The sequence below is a fragment of the Chiloscyllium punctatum genome, chromosome 31 (genome assembly GCF_047496795.1).
Source record: "Chiloscyllium punctatum isolate Juve2018m chromosome 31, sChiPun1.3, whole genome shotgun sequence".
NCBI lineage: Eukaryota > Metazoa > Chordata > Chondrichthyes > Orectolobiformes > Hemiscylliidae > Chiloscyllium > Chiloscyllium punctatum.
This window is the reverse complement of record NC_092769.1, coordinates 26,779,371-26,795,186: the sequence shown is the minus strand read 5'-3', so window position 1 is coordinate 26,795,186 and position 15,816 is coordinate 26,779,371. Positions and strand designations below refer to the sequence as shown.

The window sequence follows — 15,816 nt, the reverse complement described above, 5'->3', positions numbered from 1 at the left end:
ATCTTTCTCCAGCCTGAATTAAAAATCTAGTGACCATTCCTCTCGATTCCCTACCAATCAGTCAATTTTGTGTCCAAATTGATGCAGTCCCCTTTATTCCATGAATGGATGAATGAATGATTTAATGTCACTCATATCGAGGGAAAAACGGTGAAACATGTTTGTTGCCTGTGCCACAAAGATATTCGTCATCAATTTTGAACGTTTCTAGTGACAGAGTTTCCTCCTCTGTCAACATGACCTGGGTGGGTTCGGCCACTTATGTAAAGACAGAGATGAAGTATTCATCTCACACTCAGCCATTTCCCTTCTTCTCAGTAAAAATCCTCTTTCAAGTGTTGGATCAGCCTTGCTCCACCTTTTCGCACGCTCCCTTAGAGGTCGGATAACTTTATGTTGGCTCTCTGTTTCCTCATAAATTTCTTCGCTCTACCATCTCTACCCTAAACCTTCAACATTTCTCCTGGTTCACAATTGTGTTCTCTATCTGACAGCTATTCAATTGTTCTTCTCCACCTTAACCTTTTGCTCCATTGTCATCGAGGGAGCGTTGGGTTTGTTTACCCTGCCTTTCCAGTGTGAGGAACTATTCCTCGAACGGGCCCAAGCCATTGAAGGGACCCCATTATTCAATTTGTATTTTTCTGACCAACTTGGTGTTCTGGTCATAACTTCCCAGATTCATTCTTGCCCCAATGAAGGCATCTCCCAGTCGATTGATTTTTCTCAAACTCAGTCAATGCATAGTATTCTCTTCCGTCATTCTGAACGTTACAATAAAATGATCATCGTGCCTGAAAATATTCCTACCTGATACTGGTTCCACTTTCCCCACCACTTTTCCAAGGTTCAACTGTACATTTTCCCTTGGAGTGGGCACATACTCCTGCAGTAAGCTCTCCTCCATGCAATCCGTCACTGCCCAGACACGGTCAGTATCCCAGTCTGTATCTGGATAATGCAAGTTTCTCAACACGATCACGCTGCCATTTCTGTACCTTTTCCATTAGATGGCAGCCCACAGACGGTCCGTCACCACATAACTTTATACTTTATGTTCTATAGCTCCAGCAAAATTCATTCTGAAATTGGAGGCATCCCCTTTCTCTCAGACTCATTAACTAACACTATCCTGAACCAATACTTCGACCCTTCATCCTTTTCTTTCCTTTATATCATTTCTGAATATCTTATACTTTGGACCCCATACATCAGGAAGGATGCATTGGACCTGTTGCACGTCTAAAGGAAGTTCACAAGAAAAATATCAGGAATGAAAGGCTTAAAAGATGAGGAATGTTTGAGGGCTCTGGCACTATACATGATGGAGTTTAGAGGGACAAGGGGAGTTCTGATTGAAACTTACAGAAACTGAGTGGCTTGGGCAGAGTGGACGTTGGGAAGATGTTTCCATTGACAGGAGAGATGAGTAACAAAGGGCACAGCATTCGAGAAAAGGGAAAACCTTTCAGATCGGAGATAAAGGGAAATGTCTTCGCCCAGAGAGTGGGGAATCTGTGGAACTCATTGTCACAGATGGCTGTGGATGCAAAGTCATTGAGTAGATTTAAAACAAATGTAGAAAAGTTCTTGATCGCCATGAGATCAAAGGGGGAAAGAAGGAAAACGGGCTTGAAAAACCGATCAGTCAAAATTGAATGGTGGAGCAGACTTGATGGACGCAGTGACATTCTTGACCCCACTATCCTGCAATTACATCGACAGTCACAGAACCACTGACACCTTCTTCAATTTCCTGACTGGCCTGTGCCTATTGCTCCTTCTTCCTTCTCCCTCCCCTCCTGTACAGTCAGGCCGCTTGTGTTATCACAGACATGGGTCTGACTGTCCTCCCCTGAGCAGCCAGCACCTTCATCAGCTTCCAAACTGTGAAACTGAATTGGGAGGGAGTCTCACCACCCCTCTCCGCCCAGGGTAATCCTGTATTCCCAGATTGTATCTCTTGAATGATCACCCATTCCCTTCCTTCTTACAGGCCGTTATGACAGCAGTGTGATCCCCTCCCTGTCTGTGTTATCCACCTAACTCTCAGCATCATAGATGTCTTACAGAATCTCCAGTCATTAAATGACCCGGTGTTTGTCTCGAACACCAGCAGGGGCTATGACTTCCCAATGTAACAGAAAACGTTTTCCTTTGACCAACCGGCACTACCATGACTTAAGCTGAAACGTGTTTAGTCTTACTCAATGAATTACGTTGTGTAAAGTTAATAACAGTGGCATACGTTTAACATGCATTCGCTTATCGGCCTGTAGCTGACTGAGATTCTTTATGATACTGATTCAGACTTTCATTTACTCCTGATACATCAGCCTTCAGCCCTGCTTCCAGGAAAGAAAATGTCAATTTGCTGCAATTTACAGCAAGTAACGGTTTATTATGAGCAAATGAACTCACTTTTTCTTCTGTGAAGACGCTTATGTTTTTTTCAAAATCAATGCAGGGGATCACAGCAGCAGAAAGATATGTCTCTCCTGCTTCCACTCCACTCTGCTCCCTCACAGGGTCACCGTCTCGGTGACACCCAGGTATGTGTAGTCCCTCACGGAGATATTTCTGTCACTGACAACCACAGTTGAAATGTTGGGCCACAGGGCGGTGTGGTTGATTGGTGCGGGTGTCCCAGAGATGTTCCCTAAAGCGCAATGCTAGGAGATGTCCAGTCTCCCTAATGTAGAGGAGACCGCATCGGGAGCAACGGATCCACAATATGACATCCCAACTCTCCTTTCAATGCTCTGCCCAATGAAGGTAACCATCCCAAACGCCTGATTCACCAGCCTGTGTACCTGTGACACCACTTTCAAAAAACTGTGTACCTGCACCCCTGGTTCACTGATTGACCACACGACCCAGGGCTCGAACATTAACTGTGCAAGTCCCACCCTGGTTTGTTTCACCAAAATGGAACACTTCACATTTATCTAATTAAACTCCATCTGCTATTCTTCAGCCCACTAACCCAGCAGTATTGTTCATCTTGTTGTATCAGAGATAACCTTCTTCACTGCTCATTTTACCACCAATTTCAGTGTCACCCAAAAACACTTACTTACCAGGAAACCAATATTCCCTTCCAAACCATTTATCCAAATGATAAATAACAGTGGACCGACTACACCGCTGGTCACATGCCTCCAGTCAGAAAAATAACATGTCTCCCATCACCCTCTGTCTTCTACCATCAAGCCAATTTTGTATCCAGTTGACTAGCTCCTCCTGAATGCCTTATCCTTTTGCATTGATCTGAGCTTATTACCCAGTTTACCACATGGAAGGTAGAACACAGAACAGTACAGCACAAAACCCTTTGGTCATGATGCCATGCCAATAATTTATCCGACTGTAAGGTCAAACTTACTACATACCCTTCATTTTACGATCATCCATGTGCCTATCCAAAAGTCTACTAAATGTACCTAATGTATCTAATTTTACTACCACAGCTGTCAGTGCATTCCACCCACCAGCCACTGTGTAAAAAACCTACCTCTTACATCTCCCCTTAACCATCCTCCAATCACTTAAAATCATTCTCCCTCATAATAGCCATTTATGCCATGCAAAAGTGAAGTCTCGCATTATTCACTGTCTACGCCTTACACCATCTTGTTCACCTGGACCATGTTACCCCTCACCCTTCTTCACACCAATGAGAAAAGCGTTACCTCCCTCAACCTTTCTTCATAAGACATGCTCTCCAGTCCAGGCAGCATCCTGGTAAATCTCCTCTTTACCATCTCTAAAGCTTCCACATCCTTTCTGTAATGAGGGAACCTGAACTGAACACAATATTCCAAGTGGGGTCTAACCAGGGCTCTATAGAGCTGCAGCATACCCTCATGGATTTAAACCTCAATTCCCCCAGCTAAGAAAAGTCAACACAACATATTCTTTCTAAACAACCCTATCAGCTTGGGTGGCAACTTTGAGGGATCTATGGACATGTAACCCAAGATCCTTCTGTTCCTCTACATTGCCAAGGTTCCCACCTTTAACTCTGTAATCTAAAATCAAATTCGACCTTCCAAAATGAATCACTTCACATTTTTCCAGACTGAACTCCATCTGCCACTTCTCAGCCCAGCTCTGCATCCTCTCAATGTCCTGTTGCAACCTACAACAGCCCTTCACATTATCCACCACTCCACCAACCTTTGTGACAGTGGCAAACTTACTGACCCACCCTTTCACACCCACATCCAAGTCATTTATAAAAATCACAAACAGCAGGGTTCTCGGAACAAATCCCTGCAGAACACCAATGGTCACCGAGCTCCAGGATGAATGCTTTCCATCTTCCATCACCCTCTGTCTTCTGTGAGCCAGGAATTCTGTATCCAGACAGACAGGTTTCCCTGTATCCCATGCCTCCGTAATTTCTGAATTAGCCATAAACGTGTTGTGTCACATTCTCGAAGGATTCAATAAGATTTGAGGCATGATCTGCCCATTACAAATCCCATGCTGACTATCTCTAATGAATCATAAATCATGTCTCTCAGAGTCGTCCTCAATAATCTGCACACCACAGACATAAGGATGACAGGTCTGTAATTCCCAAGATTATCCCTATTACCTTTCCTGAACAAGGGAATAAAATTTGCCACCCTCCAATCATTTGGTATGACTCCAGTGGACAGTGAGGGTGCAAAGGTCATCGCCAAAGGTACAACAATGTCTTCCCTCGCTTCCTGTCGTAACTTTGGACATATCCCTTCGGGTGCGACAGACTTATTTATTCCAAGTATTACAAAATTCTCAGCTCATCCTCCTTCTTAACATCAACCTGTAAACATGTATCAGTCCTTTTCATGCTGTCCTCACAAATGACAAGGTCCATCTCAGTCGTAAATACTGAGGCATAGTATTTATTAAGGACCTCCCCTACCTCCTCCAACTCCAAACACAAGTTCCCTCCACTATCCCTAATCAGCCTTACCCTCACTCTGGCCATGCTCTTGTTCCTCATGTAAGTGGAGAATGCCTTACAGTTTTCCTTAATCCTTCCCAACAAAGCTTTTTCATGCCCCCTCAAGCTGTCCTAAGTCCATTCTTCAGTTCCTTCCTGGTACCTTCAGAGAATCCCTACAGTGTGGAAACAGGCAATTTGGCCCAACAACTCCATACCAAGACTCCAAAGAGTATCCCACCCAGACCCATTCCCCCACCATATTACTCGACACTTTCCATGACTAAAATGCCCAAGCCTACACATCCTTGAAAACTACGGGTAATTTAGCACGGCTGATTCACCTAACCTGCACATCTTAGGGATGCCGGTGGAAAGCGGAGCACTGGGAGAAAACAAACGCAGATGATGGGAGAACATGCAAACTCCACATACAGTCGCCGGGGGCTGGAATGAAAATCAGCTCCCTGGTGCTAGGAGGTAGCAGTGTTAACCACGGAGACACCCTCTAGAGTTCTACTCGATTCTTGCTTCCTCAACCTTAAGTCAGCTTCCTTCTTCCTCTTGACTAGACGTTCTACATCCCTTGGAATCTTGTCAAATTATTTGCTGAGGTCCGTGTGGACAACATTGACTGCTCTACATTCATCTATCTCTTGGCAACCTCCTCATTCCTGTTGAAGGGCTCCGGTCGGAAATGTCGATTTTCCTGCTCTTCAGATGCTGCCGGACCTGCAGTGCTTTTCCAGCAAAACCCTCTCACGTCTGATCTCCAGCATCTGCAGACCTCACTGTCTCCACCACCTCGAAGAGTCAATCCAGTTTGTGAAACACTGTTATCCTCTCACAAAGCCATGTTGACTATCTCTAATCAGCCCTTGCCCTTCCGAATATACGTAACTCCTTTCTCTCAGAAGCTCCTCCAACAACTTACCCTTCACCGGGCTGTAATTTCCTGGTTTTTCCCTTCAGCTTAAAGTGATGGAACAGCATTAGCCGCCCTCTAGTCTTCCAGAACCTCACTGCGTCTGTTGATAATGTAAATATCTCTGTTAGGGAGACTGCTATCTCTTCCCTAGCTTCCCACGATGTTCCAGGATCGACCTAATGAGCTCCTGAGGATTGATCGACCTTTATTTGTTTTAAGATTACAGCACTTTCTCTTCTCTGTTGAGGATTCTTTCCAAGACATCACTATTTATTTCCCCAAGCTCCCGAGTTTCCATGTCTTCCTCCATAGTAAATACTGACAAGATTTTTTTTTGCTAAGATCTCACCATCTCCCCTGGTTCCACACATAGGTGAGTTCATTGATCTTTAACGGGCCCTATTCTCTACCAGGTTACTCTTTAGCCCTTCTTGAAACTTGTGCAAAGGCTTCTGAAAATTCAAATAATCCATAACCTCCGTACCACCACATCTCCAACACCCTTATCTACTCTACCATTTATATTCACACCAACAAATAAAATCCAACAGGCTCAATAACAACGTCTCTTGTATAAAATGTGTTTCTTAAGGTCCACGTATCCTTTCTAACACATTTCAGCATGCTCCTGACTTACTGTCAGGCTAACAGTAATTGGTTTCAGACTGACAACGAAAAGGGTTGTGGAAGTTCTTGTTTATTAATCTGAAAAAGGTAGCTCACAGGGTCAGCAGGTAATAGAGAAGGTAAATCAAATGCTGACATTTATTACAAAGGGAATGGCATCTAAAAAGAGGGAGATCTAGGATAAGGTACAATTCAGACCACACCTAGAACATTATGAGCAGTCTGAGTGCCCTAAGAAACGACATTGTCACATTGGAGGCAGGCCGGTGAAGGGTCACTCAGCTGGTCCTGAGAATGGAGGGATTTTCTCATGAGGTGGAGTAGATGGAGGTTGAACCCATTGACATTCAGAAAACATGAGAGAGAAATTGAATGAAACATTCAAGATTCTGGGGGGATCTGACAGTTTAGATTACTTACATTGTGGAAACAGGCCCTTCGGCCCAACAAGTCCACACCGCCCCGCCGAAGCGCAACCCACACATACCCCTACATTTACCCCTTACCTAACAATACAGGCAATTTAGCATGGCCAATTTACCTGACCTGCACATCTTTGGACTGTGGGAGGAAAGCAGAGCACCCGGAGGAAACCCACGCCGACACAGCGAGAACGTGCAAACTCCACACAGTCAGTTGCCTGAGGCGGGAATTGAACCCGGTCTCCGGCGCTGTGAGGCAGCAAGGCTAACCACTGTGACACCATGCTGCCCAGATGCCCGGAAGTTAGAAAACAGAACCGTACAGCACAGTAATAGGCCCTTCGGCCACCATGGCTGTGCTGTCCATGATGTTATTCTAAATTCGTCCCATCTACCTGCACATAGTCCATATCCCTCTATTCTCTACCTGTTCATGTTTCTGTCCAAATGCCACTTCAATGCTATGTTCATATTTCTGCTTCTCCGACCTCCCTCAGTAACTTTCATTCTCTACGTTAAAAACGTGTATCACACATCTCATTTAAACTTCCTCTTTCTCAGCTTAAATCTCTGTGCTCTACTATTTGAAACTTACACATTGGAAAAGAGATTCTGACTATCCACATGACCTGTCCCTGCCATAATTTTATTTTCCTGTACCTGGTCGCCTGTCAGCTTCTGATACTCTCACAAAACAATCCAACTTTGTTTAATTTCCTCTTATACCTAACACTCCCTTCAAAAACCTAGCACAGACAACATGCTGACAAACCCCTTTTGCACTCTCTCCAAAGGCTCCACAACCTTCCTATTGTGTGGAGATGAGAACTGCACACAGTACTCCAAACGTGGCCAAACAGAAGTTTTGTACAATTACAACATCAGATGCAAATCACTATACCCAACGTTGTGACCGATGAAGGCCAGTGTTCCCTTTGCTTTCTTTCCTATCTGAAACACTTCTGTTGCCATTTTCAGGGAGTTACTGACTTGCACCAAGATCCTTCTGTATATCAATGTCCCTCAGGATGCTAACTTTCTTCTTGAATTTGACATGACCTCAGACTTGTCCAGATTAAACTCTATTTGTCATTTCTCTGCACATCTTTCCTACCGATCTGTAACCTCCTGCACCCTTGGATCACCTTGCTCATTAACCACAACTCCATCAATTTTCATTTCATCTTCAAGAATTATCTCTGTCACTCCAGTTCGTTTCATGGTGTGAGAATCTGTAACCAGGGGGCAGAAAATCCCAGCAAGGTCTCACCCATTTAAGATGGAGATGAGGAGGAATGTCTTCACTCAGAGGGTAGAGACTCTGTGGGAATTCCTGACTGCAGGGGGCTGTTGAGGCTGGGTCATTAAGAATATTCACAACAGACTTGGTCAGATTTTAATGAATCGGGCAAATAAGTGTTTTGGGAAAAGGCAGCAAATTAGAGTTGAAGGTCATCAGATCAGCCATGATCTGATTGTAGGGCAGAGCATCCTCAATGGGCCAAATGGCCTAACTTCGCTCCTACATCTCATGGTCTGAGCTCAAACTCAATATGTCCTGCATAACATTATGGGTCTCTGTTCACAACACTCCTTTATCGTGGCATTATTAGATATTTATTATTACATAGCATTTGATCTACAATAGACAATTTTGTTGTTGGCTCCTTGATATGATGTTATAGAAAACCATCTCGTATACAATCCACGATTCCATCTATTGCAGCCCTGATACTCATCAGTTATCCACTCGGGATGGAGACCACTGTCACACACAGTTCCTGTACTGCCCTTGCTACAACTACATTCAGTGTCCTGACTGTAACCATATTTACATTACCATTAGTGGTTGGTCCCTATAAAAGAACTCTGGCCAATGATTGCTGCTGTTTGTTCATTCCCAGCTCCACCCAAATAGCCTCCAAATTTCGGACTTCAGTTCAACGTGGCTATCTCATTGATGCATTAACCTCAGCCTTTCTTCACAACTTGTTGGCTTTTTGCCTAGCCTGCCGAGATCCCAACAACCTTTCAATATTCAGTTCCCTGCGATGGTCATTCTGGATCTACATCTCCAGCATGACAGTTCGATCATATCTGTTCACTGTCATTCCATCTGCCTTATGGCGAATGGAGGGAGTCATTCCTCAGTAGTTGTAGTTTTAACAGATAGGTAGAGGTTACAGAGATAGGGAGTCTTACAGGATCTCAAGGATGTTAGAGTTAAACGGAGTTACATCTGGTCAAGAGTGTCAGTGGGACAAAGGGGCTTGGGTAATTGGTGGAATTTACAGAGATAGAGAGAGCTGGGTTATACTCTGGAGATAGGAATGGATGTAGGGAGAGGCAGCCAGAGAGAGAGGCACAGACAGTGGGTGTTTCAGGGAGAAGAGTATTATGTATACTAACAGAGATATGGAAGGTTGTAGTGACTGAACATGTTCACAGATATAAAAAGACTTCTAGGCTCTAGAAAATGCAGGTTGCTGGGTTGGAGACGGTTACACAGATGGGGAGGGTTGCACAAACTGAAAGAGGTTCCTGTGGTCAGGCGGGTTGGTGGGGTGCAGGTGAAGTTTAAATAGATTAAGATCGAAGAATTGGAGAACGATAACGAGGTTACAATTTTTTCACAGATAAGGAAGGTTTGTAGGAACTGGAGACATTTACCCAGATAGGGATGGATGGAGAGATTATAGACAAAACACATTGGCATGGAGGGTGGCATTGGTAGGAGGAGCTTACAGGGATAGACAGGACTCAGCATTTACATGGATGAAGGAATTCAGTATCTACTGGAGAAGTTTAAGGATTAGGGTGTTAGGGATTGGAGAACCTGACAGAGATAGAGAGCATTGTGTGGACTAGAGAAGATTCCAAACAGAGGAAGGATTATTGGGACTGGAGGATATTAGAGAGGTCACTAATACAGCATGGGCCAGGACTGTTGCCTGGGACCTCCTGTACTGTCTCAGGGAGTACCAGTACAGCGGAGGGGAAAGCAGGACCCTCACAAGATGGTGGGAATTAAGCCTAGAATGTAGCCCAGCAGTGTATCTTTGTACTGTCTTCTGGGTCTGAATATAGAAGTCTACTACCTCCACCCTGTGCTGTTTAGTGTGATTGATCTTACCGGCTTCAGGATTTACTGAAGGCTCCAGATCTCCCTCTCCATCTCCATCTCCACCTCTCACTGGCTGACCAAGCATTTGCAATGAGGTGATCGATGAAACAGGAGTTAGAATCACCCTGATTACCTGCATGAGTCAGAAAAAGACAGAATGGGAAATTAGACTGTTGCAGTGAAGATAACTCATGTAGAGTAGCACTGAGTCCAGCAGAGACCACGAAAAACCCAGTCTCCGTCCCTGGTCTGTGCTGTTGCGATTCGGTGGATTCTTTTGGCTCAGGATCTCAGACCAGGTGTAAGAGCGAGAGGCGCTGACAGAGGCAGCAATTAGATCCACCTAGCGAGGGATACCACATGGAGAGATACTGAGTGATATCACCAGAGTGCAGGAAGTTTTTAGGATGAAACCATGGTGGCAAAAGAAGTGGTTCTGATGCAGTGAGCACTGCTACCAGTACTCAGGGATGAGTAAGCTATTGTAATGGGATGATACAGTGCTGGGAATAGTTGACCAGGATTATGTAGAGTACTTTAAACTAACACAGACAAGGAGGGACTTGGAAAAGCTGAAAGGAAATTCCCATTTCCATAGAGAAAGATTGAAATATTGAAGCATGGGGCTGTGGCTGAGGAGAAACAGAAAGAAACAGAAGAGGCCTAGTTTAACGAAAATTGTACATCAGCAGATAAGTTTGTGAGAGGAAATTGTGATTTAAAGAGTAAATTACTATTTATTAATTTGAATGCACGAAGTATTTGCAATAAGGGATATGCACGTGTGACTTGTGATTTCTATCTAATCACCATCAGGGAGACATGGTCACAGGGTGAACAAAAGGTGGGGCATTAATATTCACGGCTACACAATATTGTGGAAAGTCAGGCAGAATGGGAAGGAGGATGGGAAACTCTCATCGCTAGGGACAACAATGGGATGATCAAGAAAATGTGTGGCCTCAGATTATCAATCATTAGGAGACAAAATTCTGGGTAATAAGAGTCAGAACACAGAATTGGAAGGACAGTCCTTAGACCCTTTTCAGCATTACATTGTAAGGCATGGCATTGGACGGGGAATTATTGGAATTTGTAAAAAAAGGCAGAAGGACAACTGAATTCAACTTTCCTATCTCACCATCTTATTGGTGATGGGTCACAGACGAGGCTGACTCTCTCCCACTCTCAGGGGGAGGGGGAGTCTGTAGGTGGCTGTACAGACCAATGTGGCCTTCCACAGACTCCGTTATACTTGGGGGAGAAGGTGGCCATGGGAAGGGGTGGGTGAGATGTTGGTGTGACAGCACGCTCCTTGTGCTGTTTTCTTCTGGATTCCCCTTTCTGCCCACAGCAAGTATCGAGGTGTTCGATACCTTACCAATGCTCTTCCCCCACTTCGGACAGTCTTGACCCAGTAATTCCCAGGAGTTACCAAATTTGATTAAGAGCTGCTGAGAATACAAAAATAACCGAACAATTCTGAAGAAGTCAATGCTTTAGAAATATGGATTTTTTTAAAAAAAGGGATCACTAGGGGTCGACTAGCAGGGTGAGTGCAGTAGGAAGAGGAAACATTGTCAGGGTTTAATCAGATGATAGGAACAGGGAGAGTTGAAGGCGCTGGAGGTAGTAACAGTGTTACAGAGAGAGGCAAAGGCCTGAACAATGTTACTAAGCCAGTATGAATTGTTACAGCTGGAGTGGTTTGCAGAGGTAGAGATGGACATGTATTTTCATTGATTCCTTCATGGGCTGAGGATGTCACCGGTTGGTCCAGTGTACATTACCCCACTGCTAATTGCTCAGAGGTAGCTCAGAGTCTGACATATTACTGTGGGTCTGGAGTCACATGTGACCACTTCAGGTTAGAATGTCAGATGCCCTTCTCTCAAGGACATAAGTGAACCAGTTGTGCTTTTCCACATAATCAATAATGCTTTATGGTGGCTTCACTAATGTTCCGTACAGCCACAACATGACATCCCAACTCCTAATCTCAATGCTCTGACCAATGAAGATAACCATCCCAAATGCCTGCTTCACCAGCCTGTCTACCTGTGACACCACTTTCAAAAGAAAACTGTGTATCTGCATCCCTGGGTTTCTGATTGATAACACTACCCAGGGGCTGAACATTAACTGTACAAGTCCAGCCTGGTTTGCCTTAGCAATACGCAACATCTTGCATTTGGCCACATGTTATTCCTAAACGCATTGGTCTAGCAGTACTGTTGACCCCATTGTACTCTTAGATAACCCTCTTCGCTGTCCACTTTACCACTAATTTCAGTCTCACTCACAAACCTGCTAACGATGACTCCTGTATTATCATCCAAACCGTTTATATAAATGATACACAACAGTGACCCAGCACCGAACCCCATGGCACACCGTTGGTCACAGGCATGCAGATTGTGTAGTAACCCTCTCTGAACATGCTCTGTCTCTTACCGTCAATCCTGTTTTGTATCCAGTTGGTGAGCGCTCCCTGGTTATGTGTGATCTAAACATAATAACAAGTCTGCCATGCAGACCCTTGTCCAAGGCCTTGCTAAAGTCCATGGAGACACCATCCATTGCTCTGCCTTGATCTGTTATTTGTCTACCTCCACAAACACTCAGTCATCAGTTTCCACCCACAAAGCAATGTTGATTATCGCTAATGAGTTCTTGCCTTTCCAAATGTATGATGATCCTCTCTCAGAATCGAGTCCAACAAATTACCCTCCCATCAGTCTCACTGGCCTATAGTGGCTGTCACTGATACAAATATCTCTGCGAAGGGCTCTGTAATTCCTCCCTAGCTTCTCACTAGGCACTGGGATACATCTGATCATGTCCCAAGGTTTTATCTAACTTTTTGCATGTTAAGACATACATCACCTCCTGTTCTCAAATTTAATCTCTCTTCAAGATATCACTATGTATTTTCCCAAGTTTTCGAGCTTCCATATCTTTCTTCACAGTAAATCCTAACGCAAAATATTTGATTTGGATATTCCACATCAACAGTGATTCCTCATAGACAGCCCCATTGACCTTTCAGGGGCCCTATTCTCTCTCTCACTACTCTTCAGCCCTGGTTAAAACTTGTCAAAATGCTTCTGAAATTTCAAATATACCCCTCCTGCCACTAGCCTCCCCCACCCTTACCTATTCTGCCATTTATGGTGACACCAAAATATAGAATTCAGCAGATTTAAAAATATACTCCTTTTAAAATATCATGCATCTCCAATTGTTTCTAAGTGTCCAGTTATCGTTTATTGCCATATCCTTTATAATACACTCCAGCACGTTCCTGATTTACTGTCAGGCTAACACTGTTTGGTTTCAGACTGACTGCACAAAAGGGTTTTGGGAATCATTGTGTACCAATCTGAAAAAGGTAGCTTACAGGGTCAGCAGGTAATTGAGAATGTAAAGCAAATGCTGCCATTTATTACAAATGGAATGGAGTCAAAATACATAGATTTCTTTCTAAAACTATACAAGGTACCAGTCAGCCCACCTCTCGAATAGTATGAACAGTGTGAGTTCCCGAAGGGAAGCTATTCTTGTATTGGAGGCAGGTCAGAGAAGGATCACTCAGCTGATCCTGGAGTTGGTGGGATTTTCTCATAGAAAGAGGTGGCGTAGACTGAGGTTGAACCATTGACATTTCAAAAAATCGCAAAGAAATTGAACAGAACATCTAGGATTCGGAGAGGCTCTGCCAGGTAGATGCCAGGAAATTCGAAAATCCAACAGTGCAGCACAGCAACAGGCCCTTTGACTCGCCATTTGTGGAGGCTGTGGATGGAGTGATTTGGTCAGCTTAAGGAGAAGGGAGAGAAGGAGTGACTGGGGGAGGTGAAAGAGATAGGGAGGGAGGGAGTGAATGGAGGCGGTTACAGAAATAGAAAGGGATGGATTAACTATGGGAGGTTACAGAGATAGAGGGGCTTTTGGAGTCTGACCGAGACTTAATGAGATAGGGATGGTCAATCATCCTGTGGAGGCTGGAGGAGGTGACTGAAAAGGAATGTGTGAATGGGTTGGAGAAAGTTACTGTGACAGGGAGGATTATAGGATGTAGTGTTCATTGGAGAAACATATATTGTCGTCTTTTCCAGAAGTGGTCATAGGCAAATGTTTCTAAAGACTCAATGAGATTACATGCACAGGCAGGGGAGTAGGAAGAGAAGAGTTTACTGAGATTTGGACTATTTTGTAGAGATAGAAGAGATTTATTATGACCATGAGGTTTGCAGAGATGAAATGACGTGATAAGGAGGCGAGTAGGGATAGGATGACGTACAGTGATAGCGAGGAACTGGAAGAGGTTGGATGAAGTTAGTAATACAGAGGGGTGTTGACACTGGATGGTTCTTCAGACAGAAGGAGGTTACAGAAAGAGGGAGCTGTACAGAGTGGGCTTGGATACAGCCATAAAGAGGATGTTTCAGGTACATGGATGGTATTAGTGCTTTACGAGGTTACAGAGTCAGGAAGGCTAGTAGTGATGGCAGGAGGTAGAGTAAGGAAACATTGTCGTGTTGGGAGAAGGTCACAGCGACAGACGATATCACAGAGGATGGATGCGGTTGCAGACATGGGGAAGGTTAAATTGGCTTCAGAACACTATACACAGGGAGGGTTGCAGGGATTGGAGCATGTTACACTGGCAGGAAAGGCTGAAGGGACTGGAGGAGTTTACTCAGATAGGGAGGTCTGTTCGGATAGTATGATTTCAGGGGCCATGTGGTGATGAAGGACAGGAGGCAGGAATGTTATAGGGATTGAAGGTGATAGTGATATGATGTGCTGTAGGGGCTGGAGGAAGGTACACAGATGGGAGTGGTTGGTAAAGTCTGGAGGATGCTACAGAGACAGGGCGGGCTGTGGGTATTGTGCAAGTTGACAGTAATAGGGATTATTGTAATGACTAAAGGAGGAGATTGCTGGGATTGGGAACATTATTCAGATTGGAGCAGTTGACAGAGACAGGGAGAATATTCAGCATTGGAGTAGGTTTTAAATATACAGTGGGATTGTAGACAAGGGAGGAAGTTACAGGGATAGGAACTGTTCTCAGAGTAAGAAGCATTCAGGGCACTGGCTCAGATAAGGTGGACTGAAAGGTGAGTTTCCGTGCTGTATGACTCGATGATAGGACAACAGAGAATGTATGAGAGGGACCAGGGAACAGAAGGATCTTAAGCTTCAATACCACTTACATAAGGGAGGCCTGTTTTCCCCTCTGTTGTACTGATGCTCACTGAGACAGCACAGGCCTGGATTGATAACTGTGAACTCGCTATACTGTCTCAGGAAGGCTCAGGACAGCAGAGCTGGAAAATAATCCTCTTACAAGAGGGTGGAGATTGAGACTGGGAGCTTTATGACCTGTGTTTGCCCTTCAGCACTGTATCTATAACATGTCCTGTGAGCTGAAGATTCTCGCCCTTTAAATGTCCTCTGCTCTGGTCACTGTGAGTGATATTACCTCGCTACAGGATTTATTGAAGGATCCAGATCTCCCTGCGCTCCAGCTGACCCACTGCATTCGATGAGGTGATGGACGACCCATCCAGCAGTTGGGAAGTCTATTGAGTCAGGACCTTCCTGATTACCTGCAAGAGGCAGAGAAATAGACAGAATGGGAAATTAGACTGATGCTGTGAGGGTTACACATGGAGATTGGCACTGAGTCCCACAGAGATCTGGAAAATCCCAGTTTACATCCCTGGCCTGTGCTGTTGCATCTCTCTGTAGTAGAGAATTCTGTTGGCTC

At 44.5% G+C, this 15,816-nt stretch overlaps 1 long non-coding RNA gene across 1 annotated transcript in view; it reads right to left on the bottom strand.

The window, feature by feature from the left end:
* The window catches only part of LOC140456926 (uncharacterized), an 89,499-nt gene extending 73,907 nt beyond the window's left edge, over positions 1–15,592 (bottom strand). Inside the window, exons 1-2 of the long non-coding RNA XR_011953211.1 lie at positions 15,529–15,592; positions 10,047–10,170 (exon numbers count right to left, since the gene is read on the bottom strand). This is a non-coding gene — a long non-coding RNA (uncharacterized lncRNA). The remainder of the gene's footprint in view (positions 1–10,046; positions 10,171–15,528) is intronic.
* Between the last annotated feature and the right edge of the window lie 224 nt (positions 15,593–15,816).